Source organism: Drosophila montana, unplaced genomic scaffold, assembly GCF_035044405.1.
Source record: "Drosophila montana isolate Dmon_TW-CO22-7 unplaced genomic scaffold, ASM3504440v1 contig_426_1, whole genome shotgun sequence".
In the NCBI taxonomy this organism is placed as follows: Eukaryota; Metazoa; Arthropoda; class Insecta; order Diptera; family Drosophilidae; genus Drosophila; species Drosophila montana.
The window spans coordinates 78,169-100,694 of NW_026998762.1; the positions used below are offsets into that span (position 1 = coordinate 78,169).

The following is a 22,526-nucleotide window of genomic DNA, read 5'->3' on the forward strand; positions in this document are numbered from 1 at the left end:
AATAAACAGCTCCGGCGACGAAGGGACCAGCTCTCGGACCAGAGAGGCCAACACCCAGGAAAGGTTTCGACGCAGCGGCACACATCAGCCATACCCTCGGCGCACGTGTCCACGACGCTATCCAGAAGGACAGGCCAAGAAGCGTGGCGATACTCAAGTGAGTCCGTTCCAAGCACTCCCCTCCTCAGACTCAGCCCAGAGACGGCGTGCTGCTGACATCAAGCTGCAGTTGTTTTTCCTGTTCATAGATTAAAGTTTTTTGTATAAATTAAATCATATTTATCACTTTGCATATTTTACCTGGTAAATCTAGCAATTAATCCTGTAACTGGAGGGAACGTCCCCAAACACTATTGCGTCTGCCATCTAACAAGAAGAAAAGAAAAAACGAAGTGATTTCGAATTCATACGATCCATACATATGTATATACTTATATACAAAACAAATCATTTATTTCCATCGCCCTTAGCGCCCCAGAGAGCTCTTTAGGTAGGCTAAGTGTACTTAAGCGATTTGATTTCTACAAATTTATTTTTTATATAAGCTTCTATATAACATGCCATTTTTTTCCAGCGTGGTAACATATATATATATATATATATATATATATATATATATATACGTGCGCGAACGTGTGGGGAGCCAATCGCTCAATTGAATATTTATAATATTTGTTCTCCCACGTTGTTCCCAACGGCGGTTGGCATTAGCTTTCGGTGACGTCCTTTCTTTGTGTTGTTCGGCTAGAAAAGAATTGTATTCTTTTTTATATTAATACACTTTTGTGTTCTTAGTTCATCTTTATTTAACTTAGGTAATTTCACAGGCCGTGTGTGAAGCTATTTCATCATAAAGAGAAATAGATTTATTCGCAATTCAATCGCGCGATAACGTACATGCTAAGAATATATATATATCGATAGTAGCTTAAATTAAAGTCAGACATAACATTTCTTCCCATTCTAAGGGACTGGTGAGAGTATCATTCTTGGTTTATGAACTGCTCTGTTCGCATTGGTGTTTCTATAGGTGTTGACGATCCCCTTGGTGCTGACAGTACATCTTGATTTAGTGAATTATTATTTTCAGTTGTGCGCGAAGCTTTCGGTGTTCTGAAGCTAACATTTTCGTCGGCCTGACTGCCCTGTATATTGTCGGTCGTTAAATCTGATCCGATACTGTATTCCCTTTGTTTCTGATCTGCTATGTTATAAGCAGGTGGTGAATTTCTAGTTTTGCTGATGTTCACTGCTGTGTAGTAAGGTGTATTTTCTGGATTCCTTCCCTCTATGTTTTGTTGTTGTGGTCTTCCCTCCTTCCACACTGTGCCTCGCATCTGGTTGATATGTCTTTTATGGCATTTATTGTTGTGTCGATTTTCATAATGTATCCATTTATCCATTCGCGGGTTTCCAGAAACTACATCCTTAATCTCAAATTGGCGCCACGATTGCTTGCATTTTAAAAATTGTTTTGCTGATACATTTTCCTTGATGGTTTCTGGTCTGATCAAATCCAGTCGTGTACGTAATTTTCGACCCAAGAAAAGTTTCGCTGGAGCTTCGCCAGTTGTGCTATGCGGAGCGTTTCTGTATTGCTGTAAGAATTCGATTACGTTTCTTTTAAGTGTGCTGGATGTCGTTCCTAGTGCCTTTAGTGCACTTTTTACCGTTTGGACATTTCTTTCTGCTTGACCGTTTGTTGCGGGGTGATAGTGCATCCGTAACAATCAAAAGCATCGCGCTTTCAAATGGGCCCGCGTAGTCGATGTGAACGCGCTCCCATGGCGACTTAGGGTATTCCCAATAGTGATCGGAGCATTTCGGAGGTTGGTGCGCGTGTTTTGCACAGAAATCGCATGTTCTTGCCGCATTCTCGATGTCCTTATCGATTCCTGGCCAGTAGACGAAAGAGCGTGCAATACCCTTCATTTTTACTATACCCAAGTGGGCCCTGTGTAGTTCGTCCAGGATCAGTTTTTGAAGTTTAGTCGTGATAACCACACGATGTTTGAAAGTATTGCAGCCGGATGATATCTCATACTTGCACTCTGGTGATTTGTATCCATTTCTTGTAAGACATTGGCCGCTCTCCAGGATTTGCAAAATTTTGCCCAAATGCTGGTCTTTTCTGGTTTCTCGAGCAACTAGCGCAGCTGTAACTGGAAGCTGATTTATTTGTCGTGTTATAAAATTATCGAATTCGTCCCGATTGGCTGTGTTAAAATGGATACCATTACTCGTGTTGAGTGGTAATCGAGAAAAGTAGTCAGCATATACATTTTCCTTTGATGTTTTGGTAATTACTGTGAAATTGAAGATGCTTAAAAAATCTGCATAGCTTGCAATCCTAGAAATGCATAGCGTCGGTAGTGATTTGGTAGGGTGTAAAATTTGTTCGTGTGGTTTGTTATCGGTAACCAATGTCCAACTTCTGGCGTATAAATATTTGAAGAATCTTTGTACCGCCCGATTTGTGTATATCGTTGTTCTGTGGGACTCATTGTACGGCTTGCGTATGCAATTGGACGTTCGCCACCATTTTCCAAACGATGCGATAGTACAGCGCCTATACCTATTTTGCTGGCGTCCGTTGCTAGCACTAATGGAATTGTTGGGTCATAAGGCATCAGCACCTGCTGTGAAACTAGAATTTGTTTGATTCTGTTGTAAGCTAAGTCCGTCTCTTCTGACCAGTAGAATTGTCGTCCTTTGAGTATATCGCACAGCGGTCTTTCCAAAATTTACAAATTTGGTATCAAATTTGAGTAGTAGGCTGCTTTCCCAAGAAACAGCTGCAAGTGTTCGATTGTAGATGGTTTCGGTGCTTTTAAGATGGCCTCAATATGCTTAGTTGATTTATGTATGCCATCTGCGTCAATCTTGTGTCCCAGAAACTCAACCGAAGATGCGGCGAATACACATTTTCATTTGTTCAATTTAAATCCCAGGCTCTGTAATTTTTCTAATGTTGCTTCTAAGGCTCTTATTCTATTAGAATGTCGTCAATGATGTTACGTACATTAGGAATATTTTTCAATGTGGCCTCCATTGTTCTCTGCCAGATTTCCGGTATGTTTGCTGCTCCGTACACTGCACGAGTCGGTCGAATGAGACCGTGTGTTGCCGTATTTAATGTCAGTACGTGTGCGAATTCGTCATCAATGCGCAAATGTGAAAATGCATCAGTTACATCCATACCTCCCGTTTTCTTCGTTACCACATGTGTTGTGGATGCGCATTCTGAGTAATCAACTCGTTTGTAGAAGCTTGCAGCAATTTTTGCGTCGATCTCTTTGGCATAAGCATCACCTTAATAGCTGGTCCTTTGAATGCTCCTGCTGCAGAGTCAAATATCGAATCAAATTTTGTTAGTATTTGCTCTAGTTGTGCCCTCTTACTCGTAGTCAGTCCCGCCGCTTGTACTGCTATTGTTTTGAAAGAGCTTCCTTTTGTCGAGAGCATTTCCAGATCTATGTCGTTGGTGTTGACAGAATTGTTTGTAAAGATCCCAGTAAAATCAATTTCTTTTGCGAATCGGGAGATCCATTCTCGCCCACACCTTGTGTCCAGGTTTCCTTCTACTACATACAGATTTAGTTTACGTGTAGTCTTTCCATAAGTTACGCTAACAACTGCCCGTCCACAGCAGTTGATCCTGTGCCCTGTATAGCTCGAAAATTTGCGGTCTGTTTTCTTTAATCGTATTAACGGTCTAATTTTCCGAAAGGTCTTTTCATTCATTATGCTGCACGGAGCACCTGTGACCAGTTCCATTGGTATTTTTATTCCATCAATCTTCACTGTTATGATTTTTCTATATACTGACTTGATGGCGTTGGTATTAGATTGTTGTATAAATTGTATTTATTCCGGGGCGTCTGAATCTGTTGGCTCGGAGATCTGTTTCGTATTGGCCTTACATACCCTACCTAAGTATATGGCATACTTTACCTCACACGTAACATTTCTCGTTTTTGAATTTGCAATCTTTGCGCAAGTGTTGGCCTCCACGTCCGTAGCATTTGCTTCACTGCTTCACTCCGCTTGACGGTTTCCTCCTGATTGGCGAGAAGCCCATTTTGCATGTAGGCTCTGTATCTGCAGCTTGGCTGTCATTAACCGTGTTTGCTGATCGTAGTAACAATTCCCTGGCATATGCAGCCTCGTATGCGTCTGCAAAGGTTGTTGGCTGTTTTGCGATTACCTCATCGCAAGTGCTGTGATTTTGCATGCCGAAAAGCATTTGTTCTGTTAGCATTCTGTCTAAAAACGAGTCGTACTTGCAAAATGATGCTGCCTGTTTCAAGCGTGGAACAAACGCTGCTAGTGACTCCTCTGGCTCCTGGCGTAGTTGGCGGAATTTGAAACTCTCTGCGTAAATGTTTCGTTTGCCATCGAAGTTATTAATAAGCACTTCCTTAATCTCGCTGAATTGAAGTGTCTCTGGTTGCCTCGGTTTTATCAGGATACGTAGCGCTGAATTCAGTTCAGCTCCCATATGCACCCTTGCATAATGGTGGTGGTCAGCATCAGGAATTTTACTCAGTTGCAGTGCCCATTCGAATCGTTGGATGTAGTCTTGCCCTATACAGTCTTCTCCGCCCTTGAAGTTTGGCATTGCATCGGCGGTACTTTCGTAGAGATTGCTGCCCCACTTGCATTTTGACCCGCTTGTTGCTATGCAGACCGAATGGCGCTAGTAAGTGAACTGATGACGTCTCGTAGTTGGTCGTTAACAATGCTCATTTTAACCACTTCTGACACCACTCTTGTGTTCTTAGTTCATCTTTATTTAACTTAGGTAATTTCACAAGTCGTGTGTTAAGCTATTTCATCATAAAGAGAAGCGAGAGATCGCTAGAGATCGCAATTCAATCGCGCGATAACTTATATGCTAAAAATATATATATATATCGATAGTAGCTGAAATTAAAGTCAGACATAACATATTCATTGTCCATAATCATAAGTAAGTATATGCAATAATTATACGCACCTGGTGTAGAAATGTCCACGTGCATGAGAACGTAAATAGCTGAGTGGAGATAGCCTGCAGAGATACGTGCAATAGAAGTAATATTAATTGTCAATTATTATAAGAATACACGAATAATTATACGCACCTGTGAAGTTGAGGGAGAGGTTGCATGAGATTGTAAGTGGCTGCTAAGATAAATGCAGTAAGAAATGATATTAATTGTTATCAATTTAAAAAAAAAAACGCAACGGCCTCGCTGTTTATTTTTATCTGGCTCGCACTTACTCTCAGTGCTCTCAATGCTCTCTTTATGTCTAGGTACCGTTTAAATGTTTGTGTGTGTATGTGTCCGCACAAGCAATAATTCCCACAAAATCAATTTTTCTCCAATATCTTCCCTTTTTAATGGACGAGTAATATGATATAATGAAAGGGTTTGCCACGTCGATGCGAAATTCTTGCATTTTAGCTCGTTTTTATTGGAAAGGGTACCTAAGCGTTGGCATGTGTGCATTTTTCTCTACATGGCGACCGTGACATATAAACAAGAGCGGCGGCAGCAACAGCAATATTAATTCTACAACGCCGCGGGAAGACCCGACTGCAGCAGCCATGATCAGGGCGAACCTGAGCGGCGCGGGACAGTGAAGGCTGCATCTATCAGCAACAACAACGGATTAAAAGTTCTGAGTAAGTAAGATGTATTTCGTTTGTGAAAATTGTCCAAATGTCCATACGCATCACGCTGGATGAGTATAGGGCAAGACAAAAAACAGCCAGTGAACAGGCTGAAAATAAAGAAACAAATAAAAAGAGAAATCGAGGTGGTATTCAGCTGCGTATAAAGAAACGCAAAGCTGAAATATGCAAGTTATTATATAACAGCAGCAAGCCCCCGATTTCGAACGATGCCTTGAAGAAGCATCAAAAAGATACAAAACACAAACGAAAACACCTTCCACTCAATATATAACGAACTTATCTAAAAAATTGAACACTCCTCAATCAGAAAAGAAGCCGCTGCCAAAATTGACTAAGAGATGCCCTGCTGACTGCGCTGGACCACTTTTCACCCTGGCCTGTGCGATGACCTGCACCAGGACCGCTAACCGCACCAAAGTAACTAAAGATAGAGAAGAGGCAGAAAACAACAACAATTAATAAAGTTATTATAAAACTTTTATATAAATGTAATGACAGCCCACTATGTTGTGTGCGTCAAGGCAGAGTGCAACCTAATAAGTTGTACGAAACATTAGAGAGGAGATCACTGCGTTGATCGAAGTAGGAAAATCGAGAAATTAACAGAAAGGCCATCTGCCCACAAATTTTTTAAATATCATGTCAATTATTCAAATTTTTATATTTCAAGCCTTTAAAACGGGGGTATTATTCACACTCCATAATCATTTCCCTTGGTCCACCATGGGATTAATAGATACAAAGACGGTGGATTCCACCGCTAACGTTATTAATAAATTTGAGGTGGAAACACCAGACTTAAGAATAATAACCGTTCTCCTTGTAATTATCGTAGTGCTAATGTGCATTAACCTTTTCTTCAAATTATACAAAGTGCACAATAGGTGCTTAAAGAAAAAATATATGAGTCGTGCAAACGACTTAGATAAAACATAAAAAAAAAAAAACGATATTTTCTTTTTACTTTTGATCTCTCCTCAATAAACTCAATGGCTACGAACAAAGCGATAGCTGAAGTATATTTACGAGACCCACATTTTAGGGAAAGAGTTCAGCAATTAGTAACTGCAACTGCAATAAGTATGTATATACCAACTTATGTTTCTATATTTGGATACTTTCAATCTCGATCACTCACCTCTGATACATTGCTCATAAACGCAAAAAGGAATAGTATTAAGTACTATTCCTGGTATACAAGTGAAATCAGTAATTAAAAAACACCCAATATTAGGCAGAACGTTAGATTTAGATGTAGCATTCAAAAAAACACTCATCAATTAGAACACCCTATTATAGGCCCGACCGACATTATTATTGTGCGTTTTCACAGATAAATTAAACATGTCAATAAATGGACTGGAGGCAAATCGTTACCATTCTTAGGCGTTGTTTCTAAGTTTTATAAATCCTTCAAGTGACTCAACCCGAGTTTTATAAATCTTTCAAGTGACTCAACAAAAGAGTACCAATTTCAAACGACACAAAATTAAAACACGTTAAAATTCTTGTAGATTCCTACAATATCAGCCGCAAACTTATATGTGACAATGCAACAAAATTAAAAGATTTGCATGTAACACAGACAGTTGATGCACATTAAACATTAAACGAATTTCGGATAGGCATAAAATAACAATATTCCTTCCAAAATTCACTTAACACTTCAGCGTCATTCGACGAGAAATTACTTTCAATGCCAGCTGATACCAAACCATCAGAAACTGAAGTAAATACCCCATCAATTGACAACACAAACAGCTTAAAGTTTTCTCAAACAAGCCTAATCGCTCTTACCAGAGTTTGATAGAAAGGCAGAAAACTTACAAAGCTTCAAAAATGCTTTTAGTCTTATAGACTCACTAAAAGAAGATCATGAAGCAACAGCTGTCAGTCTTATAAAGACAAAACAAAAAGCCCAAGCAGTAAAGGCAATGACCAAAAACTGTGCAATCGATAAGGTAAAAATTATCATGTACGCATGCACATTCAATAACATGAACGATGCCATATCCAAATTTATCAACAGTTGCACTGAAGCAACTGTACAATCTAATACTGTATTGTTTTATCAAAATTATTCTCAACGTGGCGGTAACCGCGGCAGAAGTAATTATAGATGCCGACCATACAACAGAGGCGGCTACATAAATAACAACAATAACTGAGGCAATCCTCGAGGCGGCTCATATAGAGGCGGCGCAAACAGAGGACACACGCAGCAAAACCAGAACCGAGTTACACAAGGCAACTCGGAAAACCATCAAACCCCCTTGAGCAACGAACAATAAAAATATTGCATATAAATCTAAGTCTCAGTAGTCTCATCAAAATACACAATGGAAAAAATTATATATCATTAACTCTGTTAGAAGATACAGGAGCAAATGTCTAAATTTTAAAGAATAATAAAATAGATTAAAATATATGTAAGTCAAGACCATAAAACAAATATATCAGGAATTAGACAGGGTACGATACAGTAAATTAGACAATTGATCTACTTTTCGATTACCTCGTTATCAGTCATAATTTCCAAATAGTCCACAATGAATTTCCCATACCATGCGATGGAATTCTTGGACTCGACTTCATCAGAAAATTTAATTGTATAATAGATTACCAACAGGATGAATTTTCATCATGAAACCACAATCTCTAAATTATCAAATACATGTACCACTATTACATAATGATATTGATAAATTACACATCTGACTAATGAAAATACTGTATTGATACCAAACCAGGAAATTTACACTGGCTTATTAATAGCTAACAGTATAGTAGCAAGTATAGAGCAATAGTTCGTATTTTAAATACAACAAATACGAATATAAAAATACAAAATCCACAAGTTAAATTCGAATCAATAGAAGATTACGAAATTTAAACACAAATTGCTAACAACTACAATAGAAATAATGAAGTCCTGAAAAAATTAAAATTCCCTGAACAATTTAAAAACAAGCTTCCTGATCTATGTACTAAATACAATGACATATTTGGTTTAGAAACAGAAGCAATTTCAAGTAATAATTTTTATAAACAAAAATTAAGATTAGCAGGCAAAACACCCGTATATATTAAAAACTACAGAAATGCAGAAATTAACAGTCGGGTCGAAAAACTAATAAAAGATGGTATAGTAGAACCAAAGACAATATAAACACTAAGATGAGGAACGCCCATACATTTGCATGCGACGAAAAATTTCATGCCTGGCGTTTCATCTGGCGTTTGAGTTTTCGCACGACATGCCTGCCGACTGGCTACTCGTTCTCCAAAAGCCAGACGAACGAATGCCGAAGTCGCGGCTTACTTCGTTTTCGAAGTACATTGAGCGAAAAGTTTTAAGCTTACGATCGACGCAAAGTACTTCTGGTTTATCCATGAAATGCATGCTTTATTTCAATGATACATTACCCTAGATACAAACTATAAATTGTGCACTAAAATTTAAGAATAAAATAATTTTTTTACAAGGCGCAACTTGTGCAATAACTATGTTAAGAAAATATCACACATAGATTTATTTCACCTTTGTTTTTGGACAGTGTATGCTCGAGAGAAGTTCTTGTTCAGCCAATGGCGTGCAAGCACCTATGTTTGCATGTGTGAATTATGCATGCATAACTATGTATATCAAAATATGTATATGTATATGTGTTGTTATTCACTGCCTTGGCTTTGGCTGGTGAAGAAATAAATTTTGTTTTTTAGCGCTGATCATGCGCGACCTATTCCAAATTTGTATTCACAAATGAATGCAAGTTGTGTACTGAGGTTTTTAAATTCGATGTGATTATTTATATTAAATCTGTCAATTAACTTATTAATTAAATTATAATTATTTTCAAGAAATAAAAGCAATGAAATAAGAGCGCAAATTTTGTGTTTCCTAAGATTAATTTTATCAATTTTTTTTGTTGAAATTATTTTTTTACTTCGCCGGTCGAACTAGTTACCGACGTATTTAATTTACCCTATTTGTATTTTTTGGCACTCTTTTATTTTTTAATAAAATAAAAATAATAATAAATAATTTATCATTTAATTTAAAGAAATTATATAAATATTTGCGGCGACTTTCGAAATCAGATTTTCTACAGAGCCAACCTCAGTACACAACATGCATTCGTATGTGAATACAAATTTGGGATAGGTGCATGATCAGCGCTAGAAAACTAACAAAATTGATTTCATTGCCAGCTTAAGCCAGAGCTGTGAATAACAACACATTCAAATATGCTGATATGTATGTAAACTAACACACATACAAACATAATTGCTTGCACGGCTCTCATAGAGCCGAAGCGCAGAATACATTATATTTTTAGCTTTTCGCTCTTTCGGCTGTGAGAGCGCAATGATACTGATTTCGTTTTCGTTCTCAAATTTAAAAAAAGCAAGCTGCATAGTAGCATTTCGTTGTATGGCATTACTCATCTTAGTGTTTATATTGTCTTTGGTAGAACCACCTGTCTCAGAATATAATAGCCCACTTTTCTTGGTACCCAAGAAATTTTTCCCAAATTCCAAGGAGAAAAAATGGCGATTAGTAGTTGATTATCGCCAAATAAACAAAAATCTTTTACTAGACAAATATCCACTACCATGAATTGAGGAAATACTGGACCAATTAGGACAAGCTAAATATTTTTCATGTCTCGATCTTATGTCAGGTTTCCACCAAATTGAACTAGATGAAAAATCTAGAAATATAACATCATTTATAACGAGCACTGGCTCTTATCACTTCACGCGGACCATATGGTCTTAAGGTAGCACCAAATTCATTTATGCGAATGATGACACTCGCATTTTCAGGCCTAGAGCCATCCCAAGCATTTCCCTATATGGATGACATAGTAGTTATCGGCTGCGGAGATGCATTTAAATATTAAATAATAAAAAAGGCATTAATGAAACCAACAAATTAACATAACATAACCACAGATGCAAGTAAACATGCATGTGGTGCTGTACTATCCCAAGAGTACAACGGAGTGCAATTGCCAATTGCATGCGCTTACCGAGCTATCACACAGGGAGAAAGCAATAAATCAACTACTACCATATGCTTATGGAAGGCATTTCTTAGTTAAAACAGACCATAGACCCCTTACCTATTTATTTTAAATGAAAAATCCCACATCAAAATTAACCAGGATGAGACTAGACTTAGAAGAATACCAATTTGCGGTAGAATACCTCAAGGGGAAAGCTAACCATGTAGCGGGTGCATTATCCCGCATAAACATAGAGACACTAATTGGCATGAATATGAAAATATTAATGGTTCAAACAAAATCATCAAAAAGCCAGGAAAACATCTACGCAGATGATAAAACAAAATTGCAAAAAGATCAAAAAGATCCAAAAGAGCCCAATGTCTATGAAGTCATTAGTAATAACGACGTAAAGAAATTTTTGAAACTAAAATAAATAAGTAAAATAAATTGTTTACTTAAAAGAGGAATACGAAACATTTCACAATTTTCAGTTAATGATTTGTACTCCAATGGAAAATTAGACTTGGGTCAATTTTTTCAAAGGCTTAATTCAGATGCCGGAATACATAAAATTGTTAACTTACAGTTGTCAACAAATAAACAAATTTTCGAATTTGTATCATTAAATGAATTTAAAAATATTGGCAATAAATATTTAAATACATTAAAAGTAGCGCTACTAACAAAACTGACACAAATAGACAAAAATTACGAAAGTCAAATAAAAGCAACACTGTCGAAATATCATGATGATCCTATATAAGGAGGTCATACAACGATATTAACGAATAGACACAATCGGTCCATTACCTCGAACAGAGAATGGCAACGAGTACGCAATTACTACAATATGCGATCTCACTAAATGTCTAGTTACAATACCAGTAACAGATGAAACTGCAAAAACAGTAGGTAATGCAATATTTGAATCTTTTGTACTAAAGTACGGTCCTATGAAGACGTTCATAACGGACATGGGTACTGAATATAAAAATTCGCTAATAAATGACCTGTTCAAGTACTCATTGCTTTGCGCGCTTGTGTGCATCTCTTTCTCTCTGCATAGCTTCTCAAAAGCCCCGAGATCTACAAACATACATATGTTTGTGTTGTGTGGATGTGCGCACAAGTAGATCGCGGCGTTTGTCGCGAGCCAGAGATTTTTTCTTCAATTGTGTGCCAATGAAATGAAATATTTATATTATATATACTAATATTTTTGTTTAATGTGGGGACCTATTTTGCTTTAAATAAAAAAAATGGTAAATCATATTTCTGCAAGGCTAATTCCTCGTCGGCTTGTCGAAAAATGCTAAGAAAAGAACAAAAATTGAAAATGTTCAATTTTTGCGACTTGCTACTTGTGGATGCAGACGCATGCTAGACATTCTGATCGTTTATTGCCTGCCATAAAACCCTTTAACCCAAAATGTTTACAATGTCGAAAAATACATTAAGAGATCACTTGCATTTTTTCCATATCAAATTGCAAACGCTCGGCAAGTGCGGTTCACCTGTTTTCGTTGCCTGCTCACACATTTGTGCCTTTCGCGGCCGCAAGCCCACCATCGCCCAAATTTACGCACCCATTGATGAAAATATCTATGTCTCACGACAAACCCTTGATCGGCTCATTCGCACACATTTGTGTGTGTGTGTGTGTAGCGCTCGAAATTCAGATATGCCAAAAACTTCAAATCTTGTCAAATTGCATCGGGCAGGCAGGCAGCCAACCAACACGCACACAAACGCATAAATGCTTCCATCCAAATAGAAAAGTGTGTAAGTGTGTGTGCTTGGCAGGCCCAAAAAGTTATTATGCACATATGCCAACGTTCAGGTATCCTTACCCTTACAACAAGCATGAAAAATAGGAGTTTTGCACATGAACAGGCCAAACCCTCTAATAATGTCACCCAACTACTTACTCGAAAGAGTGTGCGTGTGCACAAGTAGCAAGTAGCAAAAATTTAATATTTTCAATTTTATCGGGATCCGAATTTTCCGGTGTTTGACATGGGTATGCATTGTATAGTTAGTGGTAATATTACTTTCATATTTTTCATCGATACGAAATTCGATAAATTATTGCAAAAACCATGAATCCTTCGGGGCGAATACACACATGTTTTGAAAAAGTCACACTTTCTCAAATGTAAAAAATGTGTTTTCTTATGGGAAAACGTACAGGCCACATTTTTAGCATTATACAGAAATGTGACATTTGCAAAATAATGTAAGAAGTTGCGGCGGATATGTAAATTAAAGCAACTCGATCAGCTGATTATTTAAAGAAGCGGTACTTCTGCCACTCGCATGTTACCGACAGCCGACACTTGTCAATGGGACACCAATATGTGAAATTTGAAAATGTGACACTTCTTAAGCATAGTGGAGAAAGGCAAGAACAATTATTTTATGAAAATCCGTCTTTCGAAAACAGCGGACACGATCAGCTAATTCCGATTCCTTAATAGGCACCCGGGCTGGTAGATCAATGACCATTTTCAGAGTTGCATGAAAAGTGTCTTCAGGAAGTGTAATCGGGTCAATCCTGGGCACAATACTGTCGGACGAATCCAACAGAAAGATCAGATCAATAGAACTATTTCTAGGATTGCGCACCCGATTAAATTCATTTGACGAAGAGGGCAGCAGAAAGTTGGAATCTAATGGCGATGACCAAGGAAAATCTGGGAGATTTAATTTACCAAGAACAACCAGAAGGTCTCTATCAAAATGTCGGGAGGAGATAGATTTAATGGCGTAAAGATGATTTTGGGGGCATATAGTAACATATAAATTATGTTTTTAGGGGAAATAATTGAGGAATCTGAGCTGTTCGTCTTAAGCCAAACTTCAAACGTAATAAGGGTCCGATTTTTCTTTTTGGCTTTACATTCTTTAACTATTAAATATTCCGGCCAAAACTCTTTACAACAAATGTTAGTTAATATTTCTGGCGGAACATTAATTTTGAGCGATGCAAAACTAAAATATTTCCACCATTATACCTGGGGCCTGAATTTTTGCCTGTATAAAGGCTTTTACATCATCCGATATGAAGTGAGGGGCAGCCCTTAAAATAAAAATATGTCTCTTCGGTGGAACGCCAACCAGAGGCCTAGGCGCCTAAAACCTAAAACAGCAGATAGTCACGACGACGAGCCTTCCTATTTTTTAATTTTTAAATTTTAATTGTTGCTGTCGCTCTTTCGAAACTTCTACGACAGTGGACGACTCGGATAATTCAATTGGGTTTTCTCGAACCGATGTCACACATTTGGGAACAGAACAAGTGTGCACAGCAGACCTCACAGCAGCAAAAGAGATGAGCTGCTGTGTGATCGGGGTAATAGGCTGCTGAATTGCAATCGGAGGCTGAAGGATATTTGGCAAAGACAACTCACGAGGAGTGGACTTTTTAGGCCCTGCAGACTCATCAAACAGCTTAAGGCTGTGAGCTGATCGTTTAGTTTGCGAAAAGAAAAAACCAGACCCCCAAAGCCCGCGTTCGAGCAGCAATCTCCCTACACGAGTCGCAACTATAGTGGAAACCATTACGTTGGGCAATACAATCCCCTACTAGGCCAGCGTAACCCATTTAGAATGCACGACATTATCACATAGCCTGCACGATTGGCTTGCCGTAATTTGCTTATGGCAAGTTTTTTGAAGCAGGATATTTTATTATTCATTATTATGGGTCTTTACTGTAACAACGCAGCCAGCTGTAAAAAGAAAGTAAGTTAGATTAATAGCGTACACAACACCAACCAGTGGAGGAAAGTTGAAATAGATGAGAGCATAAGTTAAAAAAAAGGCACGACAGCGCGAGAGTCCGAGAGAGTAATTTATTTATAGATTGCTTGCTTGCTCACGAGATCTTGCACAACAAGAAAGGCGATGTGCAGTTATACATAAACAACAAAAAGCAGCTTACCCACAGAGCTAATAGCGCAAGCGCACAACCAAAAATTCATAAGATCACAAGTTTAAAACTAACAATATTAATATGTTTTAATGCACAGGCCACACGCGATAAAAGAAAAAAACAACCCGAGAAGGCAAACAGAATAATGAAAATATTTCAAATACAGATATTAAAATGCAGGCGCTTTACTAAAATCAATAAACAAAACGAAGAGCACAAAAAAGACGTCTGTTCGCTTCAAAGAGGAGAACGAAGTTGAACCCCACCACAGTAGTGCGAAGAACTGCTTAAAACGGGTTTTTGCCTCGATACAGGCAAACTTAATAATTTGACAGTGAAAGACGCGCAACCGCTACCCTGTATAGAAGGCATCCTATCCAAGATAGACGAAGCCTACTATATCTCTAAGCAAATCTCTTCATAGGACTGCACAAATGGAAATTCAATGCTTTGAAATACTTCGGCCTTAGTATTGGTGGTGGCACGCTCCGCATGGACCCCAACCGAGTTTTTGCTATTAAGCGATTTGCAGTGCCTCGCTCGCGAAACGAATTTCGGTCGTTTCTGGGTACAGCAGGTTCGTACCGGCGCTTTTTGCGAGATTTTGCGACCATGGCCACTCAGCTAACCTGAAACAACGGAACTATTCCATCACAGAAAAGGAGTGCTCAGTGTCTATACTAGCCACCAAAAAGCTTACAACCCCAGCTTAAATGGCTGATGTCCTTGAAGTTCCTAAGTGGCAGGGTAGTTCGTTGGTCATTGCAACTGCAAGGCTACGATTTTACTATTGAGCCCTGTAAAGGCAGTGAAAGCGTTGTAGCTGCAGCGGAAAGCAGTGATCCTGAAGGTCTGGTGGGATAAGTGACTGCCGAGTTCAAGTCAGCGAAATATCAGGCTTAACAGGTATGACATTATCAGGACAAGTTACCAGACCTGAAAGTCAAGCGAGATCTGCCTTTTTACCGCATGGGACTCAGTCACATGAAAGATGTGTTAGAAGCCACAGTGTGGATGTTGTGGGTGCCCAAGCTCTTTGACAGCGGACCTGATAGTGAAAGCCGAATAGATAAGACGGATGGCCATGGTATGGTCGCAAAGACACTCGAGACCTTTCAACGTCAGTTTTACTGGCCCGGCATGGCTAGTCAGTATTCATACGCAATGTGATACACACGGCGACCGTGGTAACGCTATTTTTTAAGGTTTTCTGATATCACATTTTCCTAAACGGGGCAAATTATAAATTGGCTCGCAAGTAAGGGTCTCTGGGAGAACTTGAAATTTCTCATCTGTCCCCAGCAGACAAAATTGATATTATTCGGCCGCGTGTCCACACATGGGCGGTTACGTAATGCATACGAACGCAGTGACCAGCAGTACAATGCCTGAGCCCGGGTATTTCAAGCGGAACTGGGCCAAAAAGTCTACCGACGCAACTTCGTTCTTTGTAACCTTAGGAAAGTATTTAAAGCAAAATGTTCTAAAAAAATACCTACAGTCCACAGTAGTACATTGAGTAGGGAATAACTCGAAATTGCTGAGGGACTTGCAAGGGAAGCTCATAGGTGTCTACCTTGAGAAAGATATACTAACAAGAAGGGACAGGCTGGTCAGATAGGGAGCAGGCAGGAGAAAATTGAACGAAGACCTCCATTATTCTCGATGCTTTCCGGCAGTACCTACGCGTCCTTGGGTAATGTTGCATGGGGAGTCCCAAGAGATGTCGATAGTCAGAGTCGGGATATTGGTGAGGGCCCTACGTTTCCTTAGGATTCCCAAACTTTGCGTATGGGCTATGCGTCAATAAATCAGTCAGTTAGTAAGCAAAAAAAAAAAGGGACTAAAATAAACCCAGTCAACAGCATTACAATGCTCCTGCCCGAGTATTCTAGGCGGAACCGGGGCAAGTAGTCTACCGAAGCAACTTCGTACTGAGTGATTTTAGGAAGGCCTTTAACGCTAAATTTGCTAGGAAATTCCTGAAAGGCAGAGGAGTGCGTAGGGAATAATGCGAGTAGGGAATAACACTTACAAGCTGAAGGACTTGCAAGGGAAACTCATAGGAGTCTATCATGCAAAGGATATACGAGCAGATAGTAGATTGGGCGCAGGCAGGAGGAGAAGTCAGAACGAATACTCCATCACTTCCAATGCTTGTGTCTGTACCAGTTGCCTGGTGGACTCTCAAGGGCAATCGATAGACCCTAAGTCTTCTTAGGGTGCTCAATTATGTTGAGGGTGGCTACGATGAAAAAATTCAAGATCCACTGCTCTCTTCGATATCAGAAAAAACAGGAAAGCATTCACGGTGGCTTGCCCGATTCGCTCGGTGAGGAATAGGCACAACATTAAAATACCCTTCGGCTTTTTAGGGTCGTTAACCGACATATTCAGTTGTGCATGTGGGAAACAACGGACGGTAATTTGAAAGTGTGCAGGTGCAGCCCATAGCAGCAAAACTTCTGGGTTTAATTTTCAAAAACAATTTACAATAAACATTAGCCTATCTGTATACAAGTTATCGCCTAACCTCTTGTAGAGTATTTGATTAGTTGGTTAATGTAAGCAATTGATTGATGACAGTCGGCTTGACGCTCCAAATAATAACGCGCTGGTTATTTTATTGAGCTAACTTTATTTATAATTCTTGGCTGCACCGACTGTGACAGCTCGAGATATGTTAAACCTAGATTTGAAAAATATGTGAACATTACTAATTAGCCCTAATCTATGTCGCCACGCCGGATGCCGTCCAGCACAATGATAAGCTTGGGCCTCGTGTAAGACTCATATTAGGAATCCATGACGATCGCGGCCACGGAGTCAGTGGGGAAAGGCAGCCTGGTCAGCACTATTACATTGCTTTATTGTGACCAGTGCCCAATTTATATTCAATTATATAATTGATTAAAAATTTAAGCCTAGTGTAAGTTTGGTTGAGGAAGGAGCGAGAGCGCAATTAAGTTTTGTCACTCACTCCGGGAGCGAATTCGCCTCGCCTCGCCCATTAGAAGTTTGTAGTAAGTTATCTAATTTCACGATCAGCTTGAAGCGAGCAGAATTTCCAAAAATTCGTTTACTTTTAAAAGCCAACAACGATTTCAGTATGTTAATTATATAAAGCCATATACTTTTTCATGGCACAACCGGGTAGACTCTGTTAAGAGTTAATAAACATAAGAAAAAAAAAACTCAAGAGGTTAACAGTGGAACTGATTGTGGCTCGTGATTTAAATAAATGGATAATTTAAATAAAATCGCGCCGCCCGAGAACAATCCAATAATCAATACATTCTTCTACCATCGTTAGACAATTCTTAGGAAAATACCATCTAAAGCGGAACGATAAAATTTAAATTGGCTTTGGCTGCGCTAACGAAACCGATGCTTTCACTTTTCGGCACGTATGTGAAGTAGTTAAGCAGAATTTTAATTTGCATGCAGAAAGTAACCGCTTTGAAGATTTTGAAATATAATTTATATTGTCTGTAGTACTTCTGAGCGAATGCTTAATTAGTGTCAAAATTAATTCTCATTACAATTTCATTTCGCTTAGTCGTTGTCATTACCCCCTCTTGGTTTTACTCGCAACCACTGTAAATTATATAGTTGTTCGAGATCAAGCGCTGGTATATAAGTGCAGTATACGCATTATATTTGTTTTGCTTTGTGCTAAGCGGTGGCTGTGCAATTGTTGCTGTACGCACTTTCGTTGGCGCGTCTCGGTCAAAAGACGCTCGCTCTCCTCGCTAAATAAATCAGGCATATCACTATTTTGAATTCGTTTGGTACATAGAGCGTGCACGTCTAAAAATAAGTTGATATAGTTGCCATAAATAGTAAATTCGATTTTAATTTAAATTAATAATTATTAAATCGAATTTAGATTTAAGCATGGTAACTAAAAAAAGTTTTGATGATTCAAAAAACAAATACAATATGTAATATTAAAAGCATAATGCGTTTAAATGATCAGAAAATAATCTGTGTTTAAGAATTTCATTAGCCTGTTCGAAACTGTTGTTCATAATGATCATGCGATTCCGAGTATAGAGAAATTCAATCATCTGATCTCAAGTCTCTTTGGTGAAGCTCTATGCACTGTTAGAGCATTTCAAGCCATCGAGGAAAATTATTTGAAAGCACTAGACAGACAAGGAAGTATACGACAATCAATGTCTAATATGCCTGCCAAAAAAACGCATCCTTCTTCTGCACCATTGAGAGGATCAACTCGATTATGCAATCATTCCATTATGGAGTGATTGCGAAACAGCCTTGATTCATAGGTATTAACACCTCTCTGCTGAAGAATCATCTGAAGTTTCGTCCGATGGCTCCAAATCAGAGTCAAATGCTGTTTTCAAAAAAATAATAGAGGTTCGTTTTCGTGTTTTGTGGCTAGTGAGAGAAACGATCAGGTGAACCCCAAATGTTTATATTGCAGTTCCAAAGGCCATTCGATACTGAATTGCTCAGCATAAGCAGCATTATCAGTACAGCAGCGGTTCGAGTTCTCTAAGGCGGCTCCTTTATGCATCAATTGCCTTCGGAAGGAGCACACTGATTCCAGATGTAAGGCAAACAAGTGCAGAGTATGCAGTTGTTCTCATAACACACTGTTGCATAGGTACTGTACCGTTTTTAACTTCGAGCATTACCCCCACCCTTCGACTCCATACAGGATTAACCATCGACTTCCCGTGTTATGCATGCGAATGTGTCTGATAGCGTAATCCTAGCTACAGCAGTCGTTAGCATTAAAACGAGAAGTGGCGAGTTCGTTTTGGCTAGAGCTCTACTCGATTCTGGTTCACAAATTAATAAATAAACAGACGAACTAACACAACGATTGCAGCTGCGTAGAGAAGAGGCTAGTATAAGCTTACTTGGGATTGCTCAATGCACTACTCAAGTAAATAAAAAGATTCATACAGTGGTGAAGTCGTGAGTAATTTGCAGCAAGTTCTCGTTAGATCTGGGGATCTTAAAGACCATTTCGGATTACCAGCCTGACCATACGGTCAATGTCAGTGGTTGGAAAATCCCTGTGAACTTGCAATCGGCTGATTCATATTTTCACTATCCACAAGCCACATAAGATTGACATGCTCACCGGAGCTGAAACGTTCTTTGAACTTCGCTCTGTTGATCAGATTATTAAACATGGTCCGAATTGTCCGATTTGGCAAAAGACACTTGTTGGATGGATTGTCCCATGGCGTTACACGCCGCCTACTCGTGAGAACACTTATTCTGTCAATCTAAGTTATCAAGAAGCCTTTAGCCAAAAAAATTCGAACAATTGAACAACAGTTATGTGAGAGGCACTTTCTAGATAATTTGATAATGTATCCGCCTGGTCTATTTTAGTAAGACTGACATTTAAATTAGCTCCCAATCAGCTAGGTAACTTACTTGAGGTTGCTAAGCGGCGTTTTTTGTCGCTTGAAAGACGCTTTTCTCGAGATCCCGACCATAGGCGTATATACCAAAGCGTATACTCCAAGTAATCCACACTACTTCATTGCGCATCAATGTGTTTTAAGACCACAAAGCACATCGACGAAGTTTCGCTTTGATTTGGACACGTCTTGTAGGACATCTTAAACTGCGTTGAATGACCTTCTAATGGTTGGGTCAACCGTTCAAGAGGAGCTGTGTTCGATTCTACTTCGATTTAGACTCCACAAAAATATGCATTGATACCTGACATCACAAATATGTATAGGCTGGTCATGGTGCATGAAGCAGATGGATATTTCCAGCTCGTAGTGTGTCAGAGTCTGACACAACCAAAAAAATTGGCGTGATGAGATTGCCGAATGTAGATGCTTTCAATTCAAGCTAGACGATTCATTCATGGGTCTCAGAGCGACAAAACGGAACCTTATCTCGCTGACATCGCGGCTATTTGATCCGCTTGGCCGGTTAAGGCCTCTAATCAACAAGGCAAAGATCCTTCTTAAATCGCTCTGGCTTCACAAATTACTCGGGGATGATTCCATTCCTTTGAACCATTCCTCAGCAACTGAAATCAACTTTGATTGTTGCAAAGATCCAAAATACCATGATATGTGTTTACAGTGTCAACTTCACCGATCGCGATATTTGGATTTGCCGACGCTTCAATGAGAGCATTTGGCGCATGCGTATATATACGCAGGCATATTACAGAAGCTTTCCGTATTTCGTTGTTGGCATCCAAATCTAAAGTAGGCCCCCTCAAGGCGAAGAACGGACGGTTCGCGCTTCATTGGATTCGGTCACATCCTTCGTCTTTGACAACATTTGTGTCAAATCGAGTGGGTTAAATCCAAGAGTGGGCAAAGAACGCTGAATGGGGCTGACAAAGCAAAACCCAGCAGCTATTGTTTCGAGAGGCTGCGATGCTGACGATTACTTGCGTCGCTGTGGTTCGATGGGCCTTCATTTTTGAAGGAACTAAAAGAATCCTGGCCGGCTAACCAGCATCTGATGACAGATGAGATGCATACCTTAGATGTACGCAAAGCAGCTGTTGTACTAGCAGCTATGGTAGGCCGACCAAATATCTTGGAAACCATCGATAGTTTTTCATTGATGGCAACAGTAATTGCTTATGTATGTAAAAGTCGACCATTACAATTCGAAGGTAACCCTCCGCCACTCGAAAGGAAAGAAGCTTTCGAGAAAATAGTTGAAGTCATCCAAAAGATGACATTGACAGAGTTCGAAAAGGCACGTTCGTCAGTCAACGCCTGCAGATTCTTAAGCCATTCATACATGAGTACAATGGTTCTTGTTTTTTTTTGTTCGTGGTTGCGAGTAGGGCCCCCTACTTACGACTTACTCATCTTTCATATGATGCCAAGATTCCGCTACTTCTGAATAAAAGCTCGCAATTCGCTATAATCTTTATTAGATACCTGCATTTGACGAATTCTCATGCTGACCAAAGAGCACTCGTAAGCGCCTTTGGCTAATTAACGCTTAAGAGGTTTGTCGGCAGACAATCAGATCATGCATCCGTTGCTTTAAATGCTTAACCTCATCTGCTAACACAAATTATGGAAAATTTACCAGCAGATATACTCCAAGCGCTCCGCCCATTTTCTATCTTTGGCGTCGATTTTTGTGACCCAATTAGCTCAGCATTTCGAATGCGTGGCAAGCCTAAGTCGTGCATAGCATTATTTGTTTGCTTCGCCTCCAAAGCGGTTCACTTGGAACTAGTATCTGACTTATCCACTAATATATTTTTAATGGCTCTGAAGGTTTGTCGGTCGTCGAGGTATCCCACTTACCGTCCATTGCGGCTAGCTTCGCCGTCAGTTTTCTTCACTTGCAAGCTTGCAAGAAGAGAGGGATGCAATTCGCGAATTCGCATCAAAAAGCGGATATAAATTTGCTTTCACAACGCCAAGAGCTCCACACTTCGAGGGTTTGTGGGAGGCAGGTATGAAGTCTGCAAAGCACCTACTCCTACGGACGGTAGGCAGCATGCTGCTGGTGGCCAAAGAGTTACAGACGACTTTAATCGTAGTGGAAGCCGTGCACAATTCCAGCGCTAAGCAAGGGCCCAAGCGACGGCGAGGCTCTAATGCCAGACCACCTACTAGTGGAAGGCCCATTAAGGGCACTGCCGGCAGAGAGGACTGGTCCAGGGTCTCACCAGCTTGAATATATGGAGGGCTGTCTCGTCGATTAACCAACATTTCTGGCAGCAATGGTCAAAGGAGTATGCCGCCCTAGCAGTGGTTGATCGGCAGAATGACGGCGGTGCACGCAGGAGAGGACGGCGTCGCTCGGGTGGCAGAAGTGAGCACGGCCAGTGGCGGAAATTTCAAAAAGCCGATCCACAAGTTGGCACGACTGCCCCTGGGCGCTTCATGGTGGCCGGTGTTCGTAC

The 22,526-nt window shown here is 39.7% G+C and overlaps 2 long non-coding RNA genes across 2 annotated transcripts; one reads left to right on the forward strand and one right to left on the reverse strand.

The window, feature by feature from the left end:
* Positions 1–615: 615 nt before the first annotated feature.
* LOC135439563 (uncharacterized) lies at positions 616–5,216 on the reverse strand. The gene is made up of 3 exons (XR_010438102.1): positions 5,127–5,216; positions 5,000–5,053; positions 616–744 (listed from the first exon to the last, which is right to left on the reverse strand). It is a non-coding gene; the product is annotated as an uncharacterized LOC135439563 (long non-coding RNA).
* Positions 5,217–6,479: 1,263 nt separating this feature from the next.
* LOC135439562 (uncharacterized) lies at positions 6,480–8,111 on the forward strand. The gene is made up of 2 exons (XR_010438101.1): positions 6,480–7,644; positions 7,791–8,111. It is a non-coding gene; the product is annotated as an uncharacterized LOC135439562 (long non-coding RNA).
* Positions 8,112–22,526: the final 14,415 nt, after the last annotated feature.